At 38.9% G+C, this 16,156-nt stretch overlaps 1 long non-coding RNA gene across 1 annotated transcript in view; it reads left to right on the top strand.

Annotated features, from left to right (window-relative positions):
- The first annotated feature begins 56 nt into the window (after positions 1–56).
- The window catches only part of LOC122691913, a 138,786-nt gene continuing 122,686 nt past the window's right edge, over positions 57–16,156 (top strand). The window contains exon 1 of the long non-coding RNA XR_006340535.1: positions 57–245. This is a non-coding gene — a long non-coding RNA (uncharacterized LOC122691913). The remainder of the gene's footprint in view (positions 246–16,156) is intronic.

Here is a 16,156-nt window from a genome sequence, read left to right as displayed (position 1 = left end):
GTGGGCAGAAGAGCGTTGTCCTGACGACGGCTTCCGGTGCTGCGGTGACTTACCGCCGGAAGGCGAGAGTCCGCGGGAAAAGCGGTCTTGTTAGGTGATCACTGTGGTTTGGGGATGAGGAGGTCTCCTCAGGAGTAACCGCGGGCCTGAGCCACGGTCACGCCACTATCCTTCGTTTCCTTTAGGCTTCTCGCTCACCAAAAGATTTTCCCGTCCAGTTATAAAGTGCAAGTTGTTTCCCAAAGGTAAGCGTGTAGTATAACACCAGCCCCTTGTTTTTTGAGGGTAACGGAAACTTGAGTCCACTTTGTCACCAGGGAGCGGGTACTAAAAAAAAAGAAAAAAGTGAAAATTTGGATTTCTAAACATTTAGCAAAGTTTTACCGTGTGCATTTTTACTGTATTGTACGCAGTTTGTAGTCTTGAAATATTGGGTGCAATTTGAGTTACAATTAAATTTAAAATTCTAGTTCTTTAGGACCCGCAAATTTCATCTGAACCGGGTATATTAAAGACCTTTAATTTAAAAATTTTATGTAACCATCTAGAAGCTTCTCTAACTTAAGTTCTTAATCTCCCATAAATCTCAAGTTAGATGGTATAAGATGGGCAGGTTCTTTGAGTTCAAACCATTACAAGAATCAAACTAATTCATCTGAGGTGCCTCCTTTCATAGAGAATCACTTGAATCTAAAATAATTGAAACCAGATGCTAAGCATGGATCCTTTAGTTCAGTGTGTATCTCTTGGCGATAATGGTCTCACTTCAGTCTCTCCTTTATGGAAGAAAGTAAGCGCTGTTGAAATGATGGAGGAAAAATAAGGGTTTTTACAGACAATTATTTAAAAAAAAAAACAAACTTAGGAGCTTTGAAACACATGTTTTAACAAAAGTTGTTGTTAAATTCTTGTCACCAAAATCTAAAAGGAAAAGTTCATAACTTATCTGCTTTATCAAGAAGAATTTCTTCCTTTACACTTAAGACAGGGAAACATTTATGAAAGCTTAGATCTATGTGTTTAGGTTCCTGCCAACCCTTTTCTTAAAATTCCAACTTCAAAACTCCCTGCTAATGAGCACTTTTCCAGCTGCTTGGATGAAACATTCTGAATAACTTCCTCAGCCTGGAGGTTAGAAATTTCATTAAATAAAAAATTAAATATATTAGAATACTTAGGTATGAAACATTAACGACCTGAGTAACATTCTTCAGAAGAAGAAGCACTTAAGGAAACATAGGCCACCTGCGTTGCAGAGTCATCTAAAATGATGAGATTTGATAGATAGGCGAGAGATCAAAAAATGGCCAGATTTCAAAAGAGAATGTTCTGTGAGCTGCTTATTGCCCTCATAGACCATTTGAAAATAAAACCAACTCTCAGCAGAAGCCCAAGAGGCATTAGAGATGAACTAGACTATCCTTTGGATGTCAGTATTGTACTGAAAAAGTCAGTTACACTGTTATTTATCTTCAGGGGGAAATGCCTAAATTTTATAAGGATTTAGAACTTTAATTTAAAAGTGTATAGTGACTATAGAGTTTAGAAAGGAGACTTGAGTCTAAGTTAGATGAACTTGGGAAAACAGTGTTGTCTGTAGTAGCATTTGGCTTTGTACTCTCCATTCGTCTTACCTAAATGTCCTCTTACTCCTGCTTTTTTGAATCTTATCTCTCAATACCCAGGTCAAATTCTGAGTTTTTCTGAGCTGTATCTAATAGTTAACTGTCTCCTTCAGAACATCTATAGAATTAAAAATACACTGTTTATTTGGCTTTTTTCTTTCCCTTTAGGCCTGGTAATGTTTTTCTCATTTATGTTGATGAATGTATCTTACATATAACTTGCCTTATCTGTTGGATTCTAAGCTACTTAGAGTTTTATTCACCACTGTACATGGCAGAATGACTTAAACATGGTAAACATTCTTTTTAATCTTTTTCTTTTTTTTTTTGGTTGTGCCGGGTCTTAATTGCACCTTGGGGGATCTTCATTGCCGAGTGTTGGATCGTTATTGCCAGGTGTGGGCTCTTCGTTGCAGCCTGTAGGATATAGTTCACTGACCAGGGATTAAACTTGGGCCCCCTGCGTTGGGGGCACGGAGACTTAATCACTGGACCACCAGGGAAGTCCCAGTAAACATAATTCTGATGTAAAAATGCCACTGTTAGGATTAATATTAAATATAGTGGCAGCTACATTAGTTTGCTAGGTTTGCTATAACAATACCACAGACTGAGAGTGTAAAAAACAGAAATTTATTTTCTTACAATTCTGGAGGCTGGAAAGTTCAATACTAAGGTGTCAGCAGGGATAACTTCATTCTGAGGCTTCTCTCCTTGGCATGTGGTTTTGCCTTTGTCTTCACATGGTCTTTAATTCACGCCCACCTGTGTCCAGATTTCTTCTTATAAGAACATCAGTCTTACTGGATTAGGGCCCATCCAAAAGACCTCATTTTAATTTAATTATCTCTTTAAAATCCTTATCTCCAAGTTGGTTGCATTCTGAGGTACTGGGGATTAGGACTTCAGAATATGAATTTGGGGGTACACAGTTCAGTGCATACAATAATCAGCATTCAAAAAGCAGAAATGATTGGCAGTAGTTGTCCTTTAGCACTCTCATCTTTAGACCTGTAGATAACATAATTGTGTACATTAAGTTTGTGTAAGATAATAGGGAATGGAAGTGAAAGTTGCTCAGTTGTATCCGACTCTGTGAATTCTCCAGGCCAGAATACTGGAATGGGTAGCCTGTCCCTTCCCCAGGAGATCTTCCCAACTCAGGGATCGAACCCACATCTCCCACGTTGCAGGTGGATTGTTTCCCAGCTGAGCCACAAGGGAAGCCCAGGGAATGGAAGAGCCTGTGGTAAATTAGAGAATATTTGCCAAAGACTTTCAAATTAAAATTTGTCAAAAAACAGAAAACACAACCCACACACATACACCAGCATGCCACACAATCCTGGGTCATCCAAACAAACAAACAGCAACAACAAAACAAGCAGGCTGATTGGTTTTGGCCCACAGGGGGCTGGTTTACAAAAACCACCAGCATATTTCATTTGGAATCTATAACCTCTTAAGTGGATACTGGACATATTAAGTATGTTTTTCCATATCCAAAGGATGTTTTCTCCAGACCCCATTGGTTCACACATAACTTTAAGTACCTGCTTTGTTGAAGGAATTGTACTAAGTGCCTCACTGAGGTTAAATCCATAAATTTGTCCACATATATCTGATTGTTACAAGGACATCCAGTTTTTGATTAAATTTACAAAATGCGTGGGCTTCCTAGGTGGCACAGAGGTAAAGAATCTGTCTGTGAATGCATGTTCGATCTTTGGGTTGGGAAGATCCCTTGGAGAAGGAAACAATATCCACTCCAGTATTCTTGCCTGGGAAATTCCATGGACAGAGAAGCCTGCTGGGCTACAGTCCATGGGGTTGCAAAGAATCGGACACGACTTAGCGACTAGACACCACCACCACCATAAAATGCACAAAATTTAGTATTTTGAGTGGTACAGGTTTATCCCATAAGTGAATTAGAACTCTGAAAAAAAATCTTTGAGATTATGTGCTCTGATAAAGTCAAGGCTCTGATCTTAAGTACAAGTGGAGAGGACAGGACACATATATGAAAATAATTATAGTGCAAGATAAAAATGAGACCATAGGAGAGTTATAAAGTACTGTGGGAAATTAAAGGAGGAAAAGATTTCTTCAAGGTTGGTGTATTACTAAAGTTATTTAATGCAGTTAGAGTTATTCTTTTTTTTATAGCACTTGGTACTTCTAATACAGCATTAATCAATGTGTTGTATCTGGAGAAACAGGACTCCAGTATTCTTGCCTGGAAAATCCCATGGGCAGAGGAGCCTGGCAGGTTACATTGCCATGGGTTTACAAAACAGTTGAACATGACTTAGTGACTAAGCAACAACAAATGTCTTATATATTATTTGCATGCGTTCACATTTCCCCAGTATAATCTGAAATACTCAAGAATATTTTAATCTTTATATGCTCCAGTCTTATGTTTAGGGAGAAGGCAATAGCAACCCACTCCAGTACTCTTGCCTGGAAAATCCCATGGACAGAGGAGCCTGGTAGGCTGCGGTCCATGGGGTCGCTAAGAGTCAGACGCAACTGAGCGTCTTCACTTTCACGTTTCACTTTCCATTTTCATGCACTGGAGAAGGAAATGGCAACCCACTCCAGTGTTCTTGCCTGGAGAATCCCAGGGATGGGGGAACCTGGTGGGCTGCCTTCTATGGGGTCGCACAGAGTTGGACACGACTGAAGTGACTTAGCAGCAGCAGTGTTGTTTAAAAGTATTAGGGTCACCTGGGTAACTTTTTTTTTTAATTAGAAGATAATTGCTTTACAATGTTCTGTTAGTTTCTTCTATACATCGTGAATCAGGTATGCAAAGTTGCTTCAGTTGTGTCTGACTCTATGCGACCCCATAGACGGCAGCCCACCAGGCTCTGCCCTCCCTGGGATTCTCCAGGCAAGAACACTGGTATAGGTGTACATATATTCCCTCCCTTGTGAACCTCTCTCCCCTGCCTCATCCCACCTCTCTGGGTCATCAGAGAGAACCAAACTGAGCACCCTGTATTAGGTTGGAACTTTTTAACAGTAAACTTTTTTCAACTCTGGCTCTGTAGATTCTAGTTTAGTAGGCCTGGAGAAGTGGTAGAGAATCTCTGTTTTTAAAACGTTTCTCCTGCTTAATGATTCAGATTATCAGCCCCACTTAGAACCTTCTGCCTTGAAGCACCTGGTATATAGTATGCTCTCAATAAGTTCTTGTCACATTAAATGAGTGGAGCTGTGATTTAGTAAGATTAATAAGGCCCCTGTGTGTAGGATGAATTAGAGTGGAAAATATCCTAGAGGCAAGGAAATCCTATTACACAAGTCCATCTAAGAAGTGAAGCAGCCTTAAACTAGAGTAGAGGCCATAGGAAAGGAGAGAAATAGATGAGAAATGTTGAAAAGGTAAGAGTCTACAGAACTAGGTAAACTTTATATAAGGCACTAGTTCGCAAAACAGTGTGGCTAAAATTTACATGAGGTGTTTATTTCATAAGCAGGTTGCTGGACTCTATGTATGAACTCCTGTTTGCTTGGTCCAGGGTGAAGCACATGAATTTGCATTTTTTAAAAAAATTTATACTGGAGTATAGTTGATTAACAGTGTTGTGTTACTTTCAGGTATACAACAAAGAGATTCAGTTTTGCATATTCATATATCCTTTTCCCATTTAGATTATTACAGAATATTGAGCAGTACTGTGCTATTGAGTAGGTCCTTGTTGGTTATCTGTTTTAAATATAACTGTCAGTCCCCAATTCCCAATCTGTCCATTCCCCCCATCTTTCCCCTTTGGTAATCATAAATTCATTTTCTAAGTCTGTGAGTCTGTTTCTGTTTTGTAAGTAAGTTCATTTGTATCAGTTTTTTTTAGATTCTGCATACAAGTGGTATCATACAATATTTGTCTTTCTCTGACTTCACTTATTAAGATAATCTGCAGATCCATCCATGTTGCTGCAAATGGCATTATTTCATTCTCTTTTTTTATGACTGAGTAGTATGCTTTGTATATATGTACCACATCTTCTTTACCCATTCATCTATTGATAAATATTTAAGTTGCTTCCATGTCTTGGCTATTGTAAATAGTGCCACTATATATATTCTGTTGCATGTATCCTTTCAAACCATGTTTTTGTTTTTTTTTTTAATTGATATGAGCCCAGGAGTGGGAATGCTGAATCATATGGTAGCTCTATTTTTAGTTTCTTAAGGAACCTTCACACTTTTCTCCATAATGACTGTTTAGTTCAGTTCAGTTGCTCAGGTCCAATTCTTTGCAATTCCATGGACTGCAGCTCACCAGGCTTCCCTGTCCATCAGCAACTCTCGGAGCTCGCTCAAACTCATGTCCATCGAGTCAGTGATGCCACCCATCCATCTTATCCTCTGTCGTCCCCTTCTCTTCCTGCCTTCAATCTTTCCCAGAATCAGGGTCTTTCCCAGTGAGTCAGTTCTTCACATCAGGTGGCCAAAGTATTGTAGCTTCAGTATCAGTCATTCCAGTGAATATTCAATACTGATTTCCTTTAGGATTGACTGGTTGGATCTCCTTGCAGTCCCAGAGATTCTCAAGAGTCATCTCCAACACCACAGTTCAAAAGCATCAATTCTTTGGTGCTCAGCCTTCTTTATGGTCCAACTCTCAACATCCATACATGACTACTGGAAAAACCATGGCTTTGACTATATGGACCTTTGCTGACAAAGTAATGTCTCTGCTTTTTAATATGATGTCTAGGTTGGTCATAGCTTTTCTTCCAAGGAGCAAGTGTCTTTTAGTTTCATGGCTGCAGTCACCATCTGCAGTGATTTTGGAGCTCAAGAATATAAAGTCTTTCATGGTTTCCCTTGTTACCTCATCTATTTGCCATGAAGTGTTGGGATCAGATGCCATGATCTTAGTTTTCTGAATGTTGAGATTTAAGCCAACTCTTTCACTTTCTTTCTTTTCTTTCTTTTTTATTTTTTTTTTTTAGAAATTACAGCACTGTTGAGAGAAAAGAGGTGTTCTTTTTTTTCCCTTTATTTTTATTAGTTGGAGGTTAATTACTTTACAATATTGTAGTGGTTTTTGCCATACATTGACATGAATCAACCATGGATTTACAGGTGTTCCCCATCCTGAACCCCCCTCCCACCTCCTCTTTCACTTTCATCAAAAGGCTCTTCAGTTCCTCTTTGCTTTCTACCATAAGGGTGGTATCATCTGCATATCTCAGGTTATTGATATTTCTCCTGGCATAATGGCTGTACCAATTTACATTCCCACCAACAGTGTAGGAAGGTTTCCTTTTCTCTACACCCTCTGCAGCATTTATTGTTGGTAAACTTTTTGATGATGGCTGTTCTTACTCGTGTGAGGTGATATTTTACTGTACTTTTGATTTACATTTCTCTAATAACTAGTGATGTTTAGCATCTTTTCATGTGCTTCTTGGCCATCAGTACGTCTTCCTTGGAGAAATGTCTGTTGAGGTCTTTTTTCCATTTTTTTTGATGGACATGAGCTACTTGTAAATTTTGAAGATAAATCCTTTGTCGGTTGCTTCATTTGCAATTATTTTCTCCCATTCTGTGGGTTATCTGTTCTTTTGTTTTTGCCATCCTGGGATGTAGTCAAGATGTGGGCTCTGCTGCACTCTTTTTTTAAAAAAAAATGCAAATACTTATTTTTGGCAGTGCTGGGTCTTTGTTGCTTTGTGTAGGCTTTCTGTAGTTGTGGCAAGTGGGGGCTACTCTTCGTTGCTATGAGTGGGCTTATTGCGGTGACTTCTCTTGTTGCAGAGCACAGGCTCCAGGTGCTCCAGCTTCAGTAGTTGCAGCACGCAAGCTCAGTAATTGCACTCATGGGCCCTTGAGTGCACGGGCACATAGGCTTGGTCATTGCGGCAAAAAGTCTCAGTTTCTCTTTGACATGTGGAATCTTCTCCTACTAGGAATCGAATCCTTGTCCCCTGCATTGGCAGGCAGTTTCTTATCCACTGTGCAACCAGGGAAGCCCTGTCTTTTTGTTTATGATTTCCAATGCTATGCACAGGTTTTTTAGTTTAATTTGGTCCCATTTGTTTATCTTTGTTTTTATTTTGATTACTGTAGGAGATACTGCTGCAACTTAAGTCAGAGTGTTCTGCTTATGTTTTCCTATAAGAGTTTTCTAGCTTTCTTTCTTTCTTGCTGTGCTGGATCTTCATTCCTGCACGTGGGCTTTCTCTAGTTGTGGCGAGTGGCAGCTTCTTGTTGATGAGCTCGGGTTATAGGTGTGCAGGCTTCCGTGGTTGCAGCATGTGAGCTCAGAAGTGGTGTTGAATGAAAGTGAGAGTGATCACCTTTGTCTTGTTCCTGATCTTGGAGGAAATGCTTTCAGCTCTTCACCATTGAGAATGATGTTTGCTGTGTGTTTGTCATATGTGGACTTTATTATGTTGAGGTAGGGTCCCTCTATGCCCACTTTCTGGTGAGTTGTTTTTTTTTTTTTTAAATCATAAATGGGTGTTGAATTTTGCCAAAAGCTTTTTCTGAATCTATTGAAATGATCATTTGGTTTTTGTTGTTCAATTTGTGGATGTGGTATGTCACACTAATTGATTTGCAGGTATTGAAAAATCCTTGATTCACTGGGATAAATTCCACTTGATCACGGTGCATGATCTGTGTAACATGTTGTTGGATTCAGCTTGCTAGTATCTTGTTGAAGATTTTTGTGTGGATGTTTGTCAGTGATATTTACCTATAATTTTCTTTTTGTGTGATATCTTTGATTTTGGTAGTGGGTGATGGTGGCCTCATAGAATGAGTTTGGGTGTCTTCCTTCCTCTGTGAGGGTTTTTTTTTTTTTTTTGCGGGGGAGGGGAAATAGTTCAGGATAGGTGTTAATTCGTCTGTAAATTGTGGTTTTATTCTCATGTGTTCTGCCTGGGGTTTGCTGTGCATCTTGGAGCTGTAGACTTATATTTTAATTAATTTTGGCAGGTTTGTCTAGTATTTTATCAAATATTTTTTCTGTACTTTTCTCTTTCTCCTTTTCCTCTGGGACTCCAATTTTAAGCATGCTAGATTGCCTAATTTTGAACATACACATCATTAATGATCTGCTACCTTTTTTTCATACTTTTTCTTTCTGTGTGCTTCAGTTTAGATGATTTCTGCTGAATTGTCTTCAAAGTTATGGATCCTTTCTTCTAAACTGTTCAACCTGCTATTCCATTCAGTGATTTCATTAATCATTTTGGATGTTATATTTTTCAGTTTTAGTGTTTCCATTTGATTTTTAATTTTGGTTTTTATATCTTGACTGGAATTCCTCATGTTTTTACTCTGACTCATCATCACTCAAAAACTGCTGAAATTTCTACTTAGTTCTTTTAGTCTTTTGTCTGTAACTTTCTTCTAGGTTTCATGGATATCACTCTGTACATGCACAGTTCAGGAGTCAGCCAAGGATCTGAGGAGAGATATTATGCAGATTTTGCCACCTTTCCCTCTTGGCCCCCAGTGGCTTCGCCTTTATGGCGGCTTTCAGTTTCAACTTCTAGCTGCTCCTATAGCCTCAAACTCCAAACTTTTTATCCCTCAGTCCCCCAAACTGTTGCTTTTTGTTTAAGTACTATTCCATGTGCACTATGCAGACAAGGAGGTAATCGTAGCAGAAAAATTAGAAAAATATAGATCTTATTTATTGGCTACTCTTCTTTCAAGGGTTATATCCCCTTCAGTTTCTACCTGCTATTGATTGCTCCACAGTGCCTTCCAATTGTTGTTTTCTTTTAGTCAAAATTTATAATTGTCACTGTCAAGAGTTATTGAGTTGAATGTACTTCAGTACTTAAGAGTACCAAGTATCATTAAATCTGTATTTTTAAATGGAAAAAACAAATGTATGGTTTCTAAGAAATTGTTGGCTATTGTTCAGTTGCTCAGTCATGCCCAACTCTTTGCGATCCCATAGACTATACAGTCCGTGGAATTCTCTAGGCCAGAATACTGGAGTGGGTAGCCTTTCCCTTCTCCAGGGGATCTTCCCAACCCAGGGATTAAACCCAGGTCTCCCACAATGCAGGCAGATTCTTTACCAGCTAAGCCACAAGGGAAGCCCAAGAATACTGGAGTGGGCAGCCTATCCCTTCTTCAGCAAATCTTCCTGACCAAGGAATTGAACTGGGGTACCTGATGTGAAGAGCTGACTCATTGGTAAAGACCCTGATGCTGGGAAAGATTGAGGGCAGGAGGAGAAGGGGACGACAGAGGATGAGGTGGTTGGATGGCATCACTGACTTGATGGATATGGGATTGGGTGGACTCTGGGAGTTGGTGATGGACAGGGAGGCCTGGCGTGCTGTGGTTCATGGAGTCGCAGAGTCGGACACGACTGAGCAATTGAACTGAATTGAATTCCTGCATTGCAGGCAGATTCTTTACCAACTGAGCTATGAGGGAAGCCTGTCTCTCGGAGTATATATCCAAACTCATATCCATTGAGTCAATGATGCCATCCAACCATCTCATCCTGTCACCCCCTCTGCTGCTTTCAGTCTTCCCCAGCATCAGGGTCTTTTCCAATGAGTTGGCTTTTCACATCAGGTGGCCAAAGTATTGGAGCTTCAGCATCAGTCCTTCCAATGAATGTTCAGGGATGATTTCCTTTAGGATTGACTAGTTTGATCTTGTTAGTTTGTGCAAGGGACTCTCAAGAGTCTTCTCCAGCACCACAATTGGAAAGCATCGATACTTTGGCATTCAGCTGAAGCATATTGTGTATGCAGCTATATTTAGAGAAGTAAAAAGACATCTCCTAGAATGGGTAAAGAATTAGATAATATTCTTTCAAAAATAATTTCTGATATTTTAATATGGTGTAAAATTATGGGCTGTGGTGGGCATGAAAATGTCCTACTTCCACCTCTTTCTTCAGGGACCGTAATTGACTGGTGGACCCAGGTACTGGTATGTTTTGGAACCCATTCCCATATTCATGTCAAGGCCATGATTCCCAAGTGATCCTTCCAGGCCATGAGTCCATATGATGACGATTGCAATCCAGGTTCTTTCCTATAAGATAAGGGACTGTGTTAATGGAATATTTTGTCAAAAGGACTCCCATTTGACTGGTCCAAAACCTTAGATGTTTTGCAGCCTGAGATTCTTCCTACCCAGTTCTCTCTCTTTCCATTTTTCCTTCACAGGTATCCTAAGGCTTTCTTGCCCTCCTTTGCTCCCTCTTTGTTGCCTTTCACAGGTAAATCCTTTAATAAGTGTTTCACATGCTCAATCCCATCTTTGCATCTGCTTTTTGGAAGACCCAGACTAATACATAGACTCAAACTATTAACAGAAAATTGACCAAAGTTGACTTTTGAAAAGAATATTTTTTAGAGAAAAATACCAAATAGCATATGTAGCAGATACTCCCTCCTCTTTGAGGTGGAACTTTATTTCCATCTGCTTGGATATGGGCTGGACTTAGTAATTTGATCCCAATGAATAGAGAGGAATTTGCCAGTCCTTTTTCTCTTTTTTACTACCTCCTCCCCCACACACAAACACACACATGAACATTTTTTTTGACACTCTCCCCCACACTCCTGATGAAGTTTTAATACCACAAATATACTTTATCTGTTTATGTATTATATGAATATCAATGTTTAATGCATAATAGAGTAAAATTTCCCCCCAAGATCAAATTTTTATTCCTTTAGGGGCATTGTAATAACCCTCACAGAGAATGCACAGGGTAGAGTATAGATAGGGAAAATTTCTAACTTACTCCAGGGGAAGCTGGCAAGTGATCAAACAAGTGATCAGAGTTTACATCACCAGGGGTGATATCTTGTTAATGCTCTATACCTTAAGTATGATGAAATGCAAAGAGTATTTAGCCTCTGTGATAGTCTACCCAAAAAGCTGTAACCCCAGTCTTATTGTGAGAGAACATCAAACAAACCAAAAATGAGGGGCATTCTATAAAATATCTGACCAGTACTCTTCAGGAGGGTCATGGTAATGAAAAGACAAGACTGAGAAATTGTCATGTATCATTGAGATTATGGAGACATGACTGCTAAATGCAATATGATGTCCTAGATCATATAAGGGAATGCACTCTACAATCTTTGTAACTTTTCTGTAAATTTAAAATTATTCTAAAATTAAAAGTTAAAAGCACATGAAAAAAGTAAAAACCATTGTGTCATCAGTATTCATTATATGAAAATAGTGATTCTAATATTAAAAGTAAATATGTAGCAATTACTAGAACTATAAACATTGAACTAAACTGAAAATATCAGTTTTCTACATATAATACTAGTAAATTAAAAAATATGGTACATATATTTATCAAATTTAGTGAAGCCTATGATGCAGTGTCTCATGACATCTATGCACAATTAATTCAGATTGTTCTGGATATAAGCAAAGTCACACGGATTCAAAACTGGCTGCAGAATCATAAAAAATATTGATAAACCATAAATGGAAATGGATCAAGTTGGGTAATATGTGTAGGTGCTGCCGAGATCTGTATTTTGTCCTATCTTACATAGCAGCTGCATTAATGATGTAGAAGAGGGAGTATAATGAATGTTAATGAAATTCACAGATGATATTAAATTGGCAGGTGATGCAAATAACAGTAAGAGCAGCAAAGCAATATAAAGGTACCCAGAGAGCTCAGAAATATGGAGTGGAAACAACAAAATGAGATTCTGCCCCTTCTAAATAGAAACTACAACTGCTTTAGGAGAAAAACAATAAAATAGGTATTCAGAGGGAGCAAAATCTGAAAGTCATTAAATTATCAAAAGGCCTAAGGGTGAAAATGAATTATAAAGTAGATACGAATTTATGACATAGTGATTTTGAAGATTATGGCTACGCATACTGCTTGCTACAGAGAAAGAGCAGAAGAGTCTGTTCTTCATACTAATGATAAAATGACATCAAAAGACAGAACTCATTCTGTGTCAAGTTGTTACCTAACTGCCATCAACACAATAGGAGTAGTAATAAAAATGATTAAGCTGTGAACACTACAGAGAAGTATATTCACCTTCAGCAAATTATACTGAGCTATTTGATTAGTCTTGCCATTCGTAGTTGCTGATTCTACTTCATATCCCATATAGGTGACCCTTCCTTCAAGATATATAACTCAGGTTAAACCTCAGAGCAGTTTACCTAACTCTTTAATCTTCTCCCCTCTATCCCAAATTAAATTTACAAACTGCTTCTTTCTAATGTGTTCTTAATTTATATTCAGTTATGTATAGGATTCCTTGATTGCTCATTAAAACTGACTTCTGCCTTTGTCACATCTTCATCTAAATGCTCCAACCCTTATTTACAAATACATGCATATGCCCCTACCAGCAGCCACAGAACAAAGAGCGTAAGCAAAAGTAACATCTGAGGAGAGTATTGGAATTAATACTTAAGTAAATAACAACCAAAATAAATAGATCAGAATTCCTATAGCAATGCAATATTCTAATGATTATAGCATGAATCAGATTGCCCCAAGATGTTATCATCCATTGGCAAGGAGTCATGTAGAAAAATAAAAAATCTCTTTTCAGGATGACCACATATGCTTATAAAGTGTTATAAAATAGATGCTGTTTTTGCATTTGGTGTCTTTTTAAAAAATAATTTTATTGGTGTATACTTGATTTACAGCGTTCCGTTAGTTTAAGGTGTACAGCGAAGTGGACCAGCTATACATAAATCCACTCTTTTTAGCTTCTTTTTACATACAGCCATTACGGAGGCACTGAGCAGAGTTGCCTGTGCTCCACAGTGTGTCATTGTTAGTTATTTCATACACAGTAGTATGTATATGTCTCCTGGGGGAGGGCATGGTGACCCACTCCAATATTCTTGCTTGATGAATGCCATGGATGGAGGAACCTGGCAAGCTACAGTCCCTCGGATCATACAGAGTTAGACACAACTGAAGTGACTTTGCGTGCACGCATGCATGTATATGTCAGTCACAATTTCCCAGTTTATCCCTCCCTCCCTTAACCCTGGTAACCATAAGTTTGTTTTCTACATCTGTAACACAGCTTCTGTTTTGTGGATAAGCTCAAATGTACCTTTTTAAAAAAAAAAAATTCCACAGTAAAAAATATCATAATTTACCTTTTTTTTTGTCTGACTTAGTTCACTCATTATGACAATCTCTAGGTCTATTCATGTTGCTTCAGAGGACATTGTTTTGTTCATTTTTATGATTAATATTTCTTTCCATACATGTACCACATCTTTATCCATTCCTCTGTGAGACAGGTTGCTTTCATGTCTTGGCTATTGTAAATAGTGCTGCAATGAACATTGGGGTCCGTTTATCTTTTTGAATTTATGGTTTGCTCTGGATATATGCCCAGGACTGGGGTTGCTGGATCATAAGGCAGTTCTATTTTTAATTTCTTAAGGAACCTCCATACTGTTCTCAGTAATGGTTGTACTAATTTACATTCCTACCAACAGTTATATAAGAGAGCTTACTTTTCTCCACACCGTCTCCAGTATTTATTGCTTGTATGTTTTTGATGATGGCCATTCTGACCTGTGTGAAGTGATGTCTCATATAGTTTTGATTTTGTCGCTGCTGCTGTTGTTGAGTCACTCAGTTGTGTCTGACTTTGCAACCCCATGGACTGCAGAATGCCAAGCTTCACTGTCTTTTACCATTTACTGGAGCTTGCTCAAACTCATGTCCATTGAGTCAGTGGTGCTGTCCAGCCATCTTGTCCTCTGTTGTCCCCTTCTCCTACCTTCAGTCTTTCCTAGCATTAGGGTCTTTTCTAGTGAGTCAGCTCTTTGCATCAGGTGGCCAAAATATCGGAGCATTAGCATCAGTCATTCCAGTGAATATTCAGGGTTGATTTCCTTTAGGATGGGCTGGTTTGATCTCCTTGCAGTCCAAGGGACTCTCAAAAGTCTTCTCCAACACCGTAGCTCAGAACCATCAATTCTTCAGTGTTCAGTTTTCTTTATGGTTCAACTCTTACATCCATACATGACTACTGGAAAAACCACAGCTTTGACTAAATGGACCTTTGTTGGCAAAGTAACGTTTCTGCTTTTTAATATGTTGTCTAGGTTTGCCATAGCTTTTCTTCCAAGGAGCAAGTTTTGATTTGCATTTCTCTAATAATTAGCTTTTTAGCCATCTGAGGTTTTTCCAGTGGTCGTGTATGGATGTGAGAGTTGGACTGTGAAGAAAGCTGAGAGCTGAAAAATTGATGCTTTTGAACTATGGTGTTGGAGAAGACTCTGAGAGTCCCTTGGACTGCAAGGAGACCCAACCGTTTCATCCTAAAGGAGGTAAGTCTTGGGTGTTCATTGGAAGGACTGATGCTGAAGCTGAAACTCCAATACTTTGGCCACCTCATGCGAAGAGTTGACTCATTGGAAAAGACCCTGATGCTGGGAGGGATTGAGGGCAGGAGAAGGGGACAACAGAGGATGAGATGGCTGGATGGCATCACCGACTCAATGGGCATGAGTTTGAGTAAACTCCAGGAGTTTGTGATGGACAGGGAGGCCTGGCGTGCTGCGATTCATGGGGTCGCAAAGAGTTGGACACGACCTAGCGACTGAACTGAACTGAAGCCTTCTTTGGAGAGATGTCTACTGAGATCATCTGTCCATTTTTTCTTTGGGTTGTTTCTTTGTTGTTGAGCTGCATAAGCTGTTTGTATGTTTTGGAGATTAATCACTTATAGGTTATTTCATTTGCAAACTTTTCTCCCATTCTGAAGGTTGTCTTTTAATTTTTTTCATGGTTTCCTTTGCCATGCAAAATCTTTTAAGTTTAATTAGGTCCCAATTATTTATTTTTGTGTTTATTTTCATTAAGAGATGCGTCGAAAAATTCTGTGACTTATGATGAAGAATATTCTATGTTTTCCTACAAGAGTTTTGTAGATCTGGCCTTTAGGTTTTTAATCTGTTTTGAATTTATTTTTGTGTATGGTGTTGGGGAGTGTTCTAATTTCACTCTAATACATGCAGCTGTCAGTTTTACCAGCACCACTTATTGAAGGGATTGTCTTCTCTCCACTGTATATTCTTGGCTCCTTTGTCCATAGGTGTGTGGGTTTACCTCTGGGTCTTTTTATCTGGTTTCATTGATCTATATTTCTGATTTTGTGTCAGTATCATATTGTTTTTTAAATGTTTTAAATTAAGTAATTATTTTTGGCTGCACTGGGTCTTCATTGTTGCACGTGGGCTTTCTCTAGTTGTAGCATGCGGGCTCTGGAGCATTCAGGCTTCAGTAGCTGTGGCTTGCAGGCTTAGTTGTTGCGGCTTGTGGACTGTAGAGTGTGGGCTCAGTAATTACAGCACATGGGCTCGGTTGCTCCACAGCGTGTAGAACCCTGCTGGACTAGGTATTGAACCCATGTCCCCTGCATTGGCAGGGGGATTCTTAACCACTGGATCACCAGGGAAGCCCTGTTGAAAGATTTTTAATCACAGTTTCAATTCCAGTACTTTTAATTAGTCTGTTCATTTTTTTATTTCTTCCTGC

The sequence above is a fragment of the Cervus elaphus genome, chromosome 4, assembly GCF_910594005.1.
Source record: "Cervus elaphus chromosome 4, mCerEla1.1, whole genome shotgun sequence".
Lineage (NCBI taxonomy): Eukaryota > Metazoa > Chordata > Mammalia > Artiodactyla > Cervidae > Cervus > Cervus elaphus.
This window is presented reverse-complemented; position numbering and strand designations above follow the sequence as displayed.